At 44.9% G+C, this 8,916-nt stretch overlaps 1 pseudogene; it reads left to right on the plus strand.

Moving 5' to 3' along the window:
- Positions 1-6,412: 6,412 nt before the first annotated feature.
- LOC148666596 (5S ribosomal RNA) lies at positions 6,413-6,528 on the plus strand (annotated as a pseudogene).
- The last annotated feature ends 2,388 nt before the right edge of the window (positions 6,529-8,916 follow it).

The raw sequence follows: 8,916 nt of genomic DNA on the forward strand, positions 1-8,916 counted from the left end.
GAGTTTGCGGAGCCTCTCCTTCAGGTCCCGTGCCCGGGCTGAATTGAAGGCTCCTCCCCCGTTAGCCGAGCTGTACTCCTCCTTTAGTTGTCTCTGGAGTCGTGCAGCTTCCTTCCTCTCCCTGGCCGCCTTCCGTCTGCAGTACGTCTGCGCCAGGGTTCGGGTCCTGTCTTTCACCGACTCCCACCATTCCACCATGGAGCTGTAGCCGTCTCTCAGATCGACCCAGCTCGCGTAGTCTTTACGGAACAGTGCCTTGAAGTCGTCTTCCTCCAGTATCTCCCGGTTCAGCTTCCAGTACCCACGACCGAATGCTGGCAGGTTGGTGTTAGCCACCACCGTCAAGCGCTCGTGGCTGGAATACCACTCTGGGGACACCATCGCCGACTCCAGGGAGCAGGTCGTGTGCAGAAAGATGTAGTCCAGGCGGCTGCACACTCCCCGGGAGTTTTTCCATGTCGTTCCGGCGTCGTTAGGGCGGCACCGTCTGAAACCGTCTAACAGGGAGAACTGCTTGAGTAGCGACTCCAGCTCTGCTGAGCTAGCGTCGCTCCCCTTCTCCCAGTCGACGTTGAAGTCCCCGCCAAGCACCACCTGTCTGTTGGTGGTGCAGCAGCTGGCCAGGTCAGCAAACACTTCCTTCCGGATAGAGGGTTCCGTCGTAATTGCTCTCAACTTCTGCCCCCTCCAGTCGATGTCTGCGACCAAGATCCGGCCCTGCACCACCGAGAAGGAGGAAACCAGCGTCATCTCTGGATTTCCGAGGAGGATTCCCACTCCGGAAGAGTGGACCCCTCCTACGCTCCAGCATGATTCTCCCTTCGTCCATTCCCTGGAAAATGTCAGCTTGTCGCTTTCATCCTTCAGGTGGACCTCCTGTAAGAAACAAACTGAGAAAGACTTTGAGGCCAGATCATGAAAGACTCCCTGTCTTTTCACCGGGTCTCTTAGACCTCTCACGTTAGTTGTTAGAAAGGTAAGTTTCACAATCATGATTAAACAAGTGAAAGTTGAACCTCCTCTCTTTGTGCTTACAGTGGAAAACTTGGGAGTCTACATCTGGGCACTGTTTAGCCTAGATGTAACTCCTCTCGTTCGGGTCCTGGGGGGAATATGCTGGGCTCCCTCCAGGTCTCGCTGGGGACTGAAAGGTAAACATGCTGGATAGGGCTTTTTTCTTCCCTTTCTCCAGGAGTTTCGGGGACCTCCAGTTGCTCCTGGGCCTTGGGGGAGGGGGGCTCCACTTCCTGGGCTGTCTCTTCCTGTTGTTCCTGGGCCTCGGGGGAGGGGGTTCCGACTTCCTGGGCTGACTCTACCTGTTGTTCCTGGGCCTCGGGGGAGGGGGTTACCTCTTCCTGGGCTGCCTCCTCCGGTTGTTCCTGGGCCTCGGGGGAAGAAAGTTCTCCCTTACCACTCTTTTCTTTTGTCCTTCCGAAGGTGGATCCGCCCTGCATCTCTTCTCCCACTTTCTCTTTCCCTTCTTGCTGGGAGTTATTAGGGCCCTTCCTCCGGTCAGCCATTTTGTCCGTCGTCCTGGCGGCCATCTTGTGGCACTGGTGCGGCTGGGGGTGTGGCCTCGGCAGTTTCGGTTCTCTGCGGGGGGGGTGCGGGTTCTTTGTTCTCACCCTCTCCCTTTGTCTTGAGACCGGTTTCTGCCGGCCGGCTTCCACCACCTGCGCAAACGAAGGTTTGCTTACCTTGCATTGGTGAAGGAGGTGTCCCTCGGCGCCGCATCCGTCGCACTTTTTGGCTGCCCGGCAGGTTTTTGCCAGGTGCCCCTCTTTGTTACAGTTGTGACATCTGACGATGTGTTCTGCTTGTGGCCGGACTATCTGCACTTCTTGCAGAAATCCGGCATCCTGGGGTAGTAAAGGTACCCCCTGTCGGCTCAGATGTTGAAGCGGGCCGGGGGGTGCTGGAAACCGTCGACATAAAAACTCCCTTGCATGGTTTCATTACGACCAGAATCGGTCTTGAGATATTTTTAACTTGATTTACAGTATTTGAGAGGTATGTCTTAACACCGATACTACAGTGCTTAAGTACTGCTCACGTATATGTTTCTAGGTTTATATTATGCATTTCATACGGTCAAATTACTTTTGAGCAACTAATAAGAAGCGCGAAACGGTATGCGTTTTACTTTCGTTTTGTGCTGGAACCCGTGGATTGATTAGAGATATCAAGTACATACAAGTCATTTTTTAAATGTTGTAGTTCGTCTTGAAAAAATGTTACGAGTACATCATCTATCAACAATTACACAGGTTCTGTTTCCATATTGCGGATTTTGGTTAGGTACAGTATTATCAAATCCAGTGGCGCTGTGTGTTACTTTACTGAGTCCCAATCTGTGATTGAAACCTGTAAAACCGGTTTAATTCGTCACAGCCAGCACTCTTCAGGTGTGAGGGTCTTCTGCTCAGAATGAAACGCTAAAATGTTTGTGTATATTCTAATGGTAGTGGGGGCAGGGTGTGTGGGAACAGGTTTGTTCTTAACACCTGAAACATTTTCTCTGAAAGGATTTTCTTCGCAGTTTAACCGATCTTGTTACAGCATGTTACAGTTTACTATTATTAACCATATTAATTTTAAGTGCTTAATGTAAAATCTTGTAAAAATATATTTTCATTGTTCAAATATACATTAATATACATTAAGTCTGACTATCATATAATAAGTTAAATACAAAACTAAAGAAAAAATAGGGTTAAATATAATTCAAAATATTTTGCTAACAATGTTAACTGTTTATGAATAATAAAATGTATTAACTAAGGAGTAGGATGGCACAGTTGTTAGTATGTTTTTTGTTTTGTTTCTTTTTCATAAATACAACAGTAGTACCTGATGTCTCAGTGGCTTTCAAAATTAAATTATGCATGCAAACCTGTGAACTAGAAAGATAACTAAGATTTTAATACTAATTAAATGACAGCGGGCACTTTCCACCCCCTCTACATTCTCAGAGTAGAACAGGCTAACCTTCTAATGAAAGACGGTCCACCCCCCACGGACAGGAAAAGTGCCCACAGGCACTTAAACTTAATATGGTCAGTAACAGTAAACAGTAACATGGTAAGAAGGAGCACGTACAAACGTTTTCGAAATAACCACATGTAAGACTCTGATGCTTAAAATGTTTAGGGAGAAAGTGGAATACTGGTGTGTATTTTTTCTTTAAACTACCAATACCAGCCATATACAGTCTGTAACGTAGGGATTTCTATATGTCTTTATTTAGTGTTTACATTAGTGACAAAGGCTAAACTTTTAGCTTCAGTAACGTGTACATATCTCCCCTTTTTATAAAACGACTTGGTTGAAAACTGTTCCAGAGCCACTGTTGTTTCATCAGTGAAAAGTACATCATGAAATGCCTCTCCCTGTTCAATCCACTGGAAAAAAGAAAAGGAGCATAAAGCTTCTGATGGTCATAAACGATATTCATTTAGGAGCAGCATCAGAGGTATGTTTTTAACTGCACTGCATTGGAGAGAATACCATAGTGTGTTTTTTTTTTTACTCCCTGGCGGAAACTGGCTTCCAGAAGAATCAGTATGGCTCAGAGATTAAATAAAACTTCACAGACATTAACGAAGAGCATAACGCGTGTACTGTATACACTGCAAGTACAACCCAACTCTCTGCAGGAGTGCTGGCTGTGACGAATTGAACCGGTTTCACGGGTATTTTCAAAGTAGGAGGCGAGATTTCCAGCGAAAGACACCCCCCCCCCCCCCTCAAAAACCCAGTAAATACAGTACTTACTAGTTAAAGGCTAGGCTCCCGACTACGGCGAAAGGAACCCTTCTTTCATTAGAAGACAATGAACATATTTTAGCCCTGAATGAATTAATAGCAAACATGGTTTACATAAAAGACATTTTTCCAAGAAAGTTTAGCCTTTGTCACTAATGAAACCACTAAATAAAGACATAAATATAAAAATCTTAAGATTTTTAAAATACATGACTTTGCTAAAATTTATTTGAAAATAAAAACAATTACAACCGCAAGGGGAGAGAGAGAACAGGGGAGGGATGTTGGTTTTGCATAAGGGGCGGGGCTATGGAAATTAGGTATGTTTGGGAATGTGTAGTTACATGTTCTGGCTGTTTGTGAATTATCGTTGTTGAGTATGGAGTGTTGAGGTATTGATTTTGTGTAATGCTTTATGTTGAAAATTGAGGTGGATTTTGTTTATGATAAACAGGATAAACTGGGATGGGAGGAAGGTTTGGTTTTGCATAAGGGGCGGGAGTATGATAATTGGAGGACTTTGCGAGTGTAAAATGGTTTGATTATTTGATTTTGTATTGTGGTTGTTATCTATGTTTTTGGTTGGTATTATGTTTATATGGTTGTTTTTGTTGGTTGGTTGTTATTATGGTTATTAATAATACGATCTATAGTTGAAATCTGAGCCTAAATAAAAAGAAAAAGCAAGTGATTAGGTTTATGAGCAATCTAATTACTTATTCGTTTAAAAAGCTATATAAAATAAAGTTTATTATTAATTTGCTGGACAGAGCGGTGAACATTATTATGCATAAGACAAAGATAACGATCCTGATCAGTTTAGAAATATGTGTACGCTGTAAGGTTTTTACTTCTTAAACTTTTAAAATACACGTTTTGAATAGAAAGAAATCCTCTTCCTGGTATAGCAAACCAGCACGTCTTTTTTCTCCAATCAGAGGGGTGTCAGATGGTGTCAGCCAATCACCATTCTGCGTTGGGTAGCAACGGGTGACTGTTCTCAGGCGGAAGATGTAAACAGCTTAATGTTCGTGTTAAATAATTTTTTTAAATTAAAATTCATTCTATACAGCAATCGCATATTTGGGTACCGTTTCATAAAACTTTCATGCTTAAAATGTTTAGGGAGAAATGGAAGACTGGTGTGTATTTTTTCTTTAAACTACCAAGACCAGCCATACACAGTACAGTTTACATACATACAGTAATGTTTATGTTCCTAAATTAATATCGTTTATGACCTTCAGATGCGTTATGCTCCTCTTCTTTTTATGCTCAGCTACTAAAATTTCCCTTTAGTGGTAAAATCCATATAAATATTCAAAACTAAGCGGATTAAAATGTGCACAGTAAAGACATTAAATTATTAAATCTTTGCACTACCAACCAGTGCACCACGAGTGCCCCTGTCGGTCATTTTGGCCAGCCAATCACTTGCCCTGCGGTACCCTCCGGTGCCCCGCGGTGGCTTGTGGGTAGGTTACCGTACCGCGGGTTTTTACCGCGCATTTTGAATGGCTGCATCTGTATGAGTGTGCTAATGATTAAAACTGTGTTGACATGAGGTAGAAGCGGTAACATTTTCATTCCGAGAAGAAAGCCAGTCTGTGCGCATTTCTCAGCGTGCACATTGTCAGGAACCACAAACCCACAGTGCCAGCAAGCCTATTGATAGCCTGTAGGTACTGTCATTGACCGGGGTAAAGTTAGCTTGAAGTTCAAAAACGATTTTGGCACACCTGTAGCATTTTCACAAAACCTCTTAGGGTTAAGAAAACACTTGCTTTGTGTGCAAACTACATTGTGACTGTTTTCACAGCCTTCACTATGTCATTTTTAAGCCATTTTTTTGACCAGGCACAAATATTATCTGGGACCAGTAGGGAGCGCTCACCCTGCGGTCTGTGTGGCTTTCTTATGCCCCAGCAACCTGATGGCGACACTCTGCTGCACAAAGAGGCACCGTCCTTCGGGGGAGGCATAAAACCGAGGTCCCGACCCTTCTTGGCCATTAAGAAGGGTGTCTCTCTGGTGTTAGTGTTCCCCTTTACCAATCAGTCGGGGTCTCCTCCTAATCCCCGTCTCATATGTAACAATCAATGATGAGGCCCCCCTGTCCCGCGATATTGTATTTGTCTCCTGGCCACTGGCTGGCGCCGTGAGATTTAGTACTCGCGCAAGAGACCGGGGGCAGAGCGCAAATGGTCCCCCGCCACCCACAAAGTGTGCGCTCCAGGTTCCCTCTCGGGGCTCTGCAACACAGCAGAAAGGCAGCGAGAAGGAGCCTCTTGCTCTGACGCCGCAAGGCCACAAGAGGGCGGAGGCGCCGTGCGCCCGGCCGACGTGTTGGACTGGTACGCTTTATGTGCTGAAATAAACACGCGACAGCCCAGAAATGTTTTCAGAGTGCTGTGCACTGGAGGTTTTTGTCTTGTGAAGACTTGCCTTGTGCTCCTCCGTGCAGTTTGTTTGTTCTCCTCCAGTGCGGGACAAGCCAACACAAGGGAGCACATTCGCCAACATCCACGTACGCAATGCGATTTGGAAAGAGGCTCCTTTCCAAAGAGTTGCACACGAACGATCCTTCAGTCCCGCTCGGGGGGCACAGAGCCCCAGCCACACACAGCTTCAAGTAGCGAGTTAGGCGACTTGCGACCACACCACCCTGAATGTGCCCTATCTCATCTGATCTTGGAAGCTAAGCAGGGTTGGGCCTTAGTACTTGGATGGGAGACTGCCTGGGAATACCAGGTGCTGCAAGCTTTTGCTCTCTCGGCCAGCAGGTGTCGCCGTTGGTACCGTAGGCTTTGGGAGGAAAACCTGGAGGATGGAAAGGTGATCTATAGCCTCATCTCTAGAGATGTTTTGTTGCAATGGCATGTGTGTGACCCATATAAAAAAAAAAAAACCCGTTTGTAAAACGAATATCGAAGCTGCCTCTAAATCTGCAAATGAAGATGAGTCGATAAACCACTTGTTTTTCGTATAACTATACATATATTAATTTATTACTGATTTCATTCATTGAGCACAGATACAATAGAGGTACAGCCATTCACTGTTTGACATGTCTGCACTGGTACAGAACCTAGCAATCAGAAAACGGGTGAAACTGTCTTGAGAATTAGCATACAGTACCGAGGCCCCCATGACCAAATAAAGGCTAACCTCGATAATCAGCCTAAATAATGCAGACTACAGCAAAACGACTGACTTTGAAAAGGGAATGAATGTCCGGAAGGAGTAGTGTAACCAGCTTGAAATGCTTCTCCGGACCTCTAACTAAAAGAAACCGGGAACCAGCAGTGGCATCGACTCCTTTCGAACTGGGATCCTATCGCAGCTCGTGGTGTCGTAACTCTTCCGTATCTGATATTGGACCAAGCACATCAGGGGAGAGCGCGAACGCAGTCCCCCACTACCAGAAATTATGCAGTCGAGATTCCCACATTTGGGGAGTGCAATGGCCGAGCCTCGCCCTGGGTGAATCGATTTTTTAAGAACTTTATTTTCTTTTCACAAAAAAATACTGGATATCACAAATTAGAAAGCTTTACATTAATATACATACTTAAAACAGTATATATGATCACATCTCATTACATTTTGACACAGTACCAGTTACATAGCAACAATTTCTTTTTTTCTGGTGTAAATCACATTCTTTACTTAAACATGATAATGTTTTTCACAGTTTCTTGAGATATTGACCTATGCTCTCTATTTCCAAAAGATTTTCTGCTTCCTCCCTCCTTTCTCTCCACAGATCTCTGAGGTAATAGTTCTCTCGGGTGATGAACAGGGCCAGGCTACCTGCTGCCTTGACTGGGACCTCGATGCCTTTGAACAGCCCCATGTTCCTCACTCTCCACAGGGCGTCTTTCCCACTGTTCACCACGGCCCAGATCCTGTCAAACACGTAAGGAGGAAGTTTGACAGGAGAGATGCCGTTGTAGCGGCAATGCTTGTTAATAAGACAGAATTAAGTGGTGGTATGCTGTCCTAAATGAGGCCCCATCTCACCCTCCATCTCTGTGGTGCAGCCACAGAGAAAGTATTCATGCAGGCTGATTTAAGATGTTTTCTTTTGATAAGGGACAGCTCCCAGATGGGGATGCACTTAGCTAAGCCTGGCTATCATGATCAATGGTCATCCATTGGCGCCTATCTGTCTAGGGAGTGCCAAATGAACATCTGGACTGCATTCCTAAGTGTCAAGAGTAAGTGACTCATATCTCACCTTGATCAACCAATCAGGGACTGGCAGGGCGTGAATAGCTTAACCTATATAGCTTAACCTGAATAGCTTATTCAGAAGCAGCGCTGGACCGGGAACGAACCAGCTTCTTCCCAGGCAAAAGAGTGACTTGTGAGGACTCGCGGTCACACTCTGTGCATAGAGACTTTCTACTAGCCAGCTGGACTGCTGGTAGATCTCCTCAGAGCAAAGACTGCCCTGCGCGCCGCAGTCAGATTCCTCCGCCCGTCCTACTCTGAGCTGTACCTCAACTGGTTGGCCGGTAGCCAGAGGACGCCATTGGACAACCGCTGGAACAGAGGCTGCAACAGAGCCTGTCAGCTGGTTTGGTGTTCGTGCCGGGAGATTCCAAATCCATACACAGTGGATAAGTAAACCCCATGTTCTACATTGTGTCTCGAGAATTCAATTGTACCTCAACACAAGTTGTTATCAATTTAATTCATGAGTAATGTATTTACTTCCGAGTTTAGAGTAACAGTGGGTAATAACACTGGTTAGCGATTTGGTAACCGAACGATATATATTGACATATATTCTCTGTTGTGTATCTCCTTGTGTTCGCATCTCTTCGAGATTATATACCTTGTATATTGATAACCCTCACAGTAAGGTCTGCCGCTCGTATCCAGGCAGACTAGTATATGTTTGGTGCACAATTTATATGAATCAATGTATCTCGTGTATTGAACCCGTGTGTGTGCGTTGTTAGTTGTTCTGACGATTGATTTTCTAAAAGCCACAACGAACAACCTCGTGATTACTGCTACAATTAATAATTGTCTCAGTAAACCCATCAAACCTCTACAACCACGATACACCACCATAAACTATATTAATTTAGGAACATAAACATATAGTGTAAACTGTATATGGCTGGTATTGGTAGTTTA

Source organism: Lepisosteus platostomus, chromosome 5, assembly GCF_059453375.1.
Source record: "Lepisosteus platostomus isolate fLepPlt1 chromosome 5, fLepPlt1.hap1, whole genome shotgun sequence".
NCBI classification, from domain to species: Eukaryota; Metazoa; Chordata; class Actinopteri; order Semionotiformes; family Lepisosteidae; genus Lepisosteus; species Lepisosteus platostomus.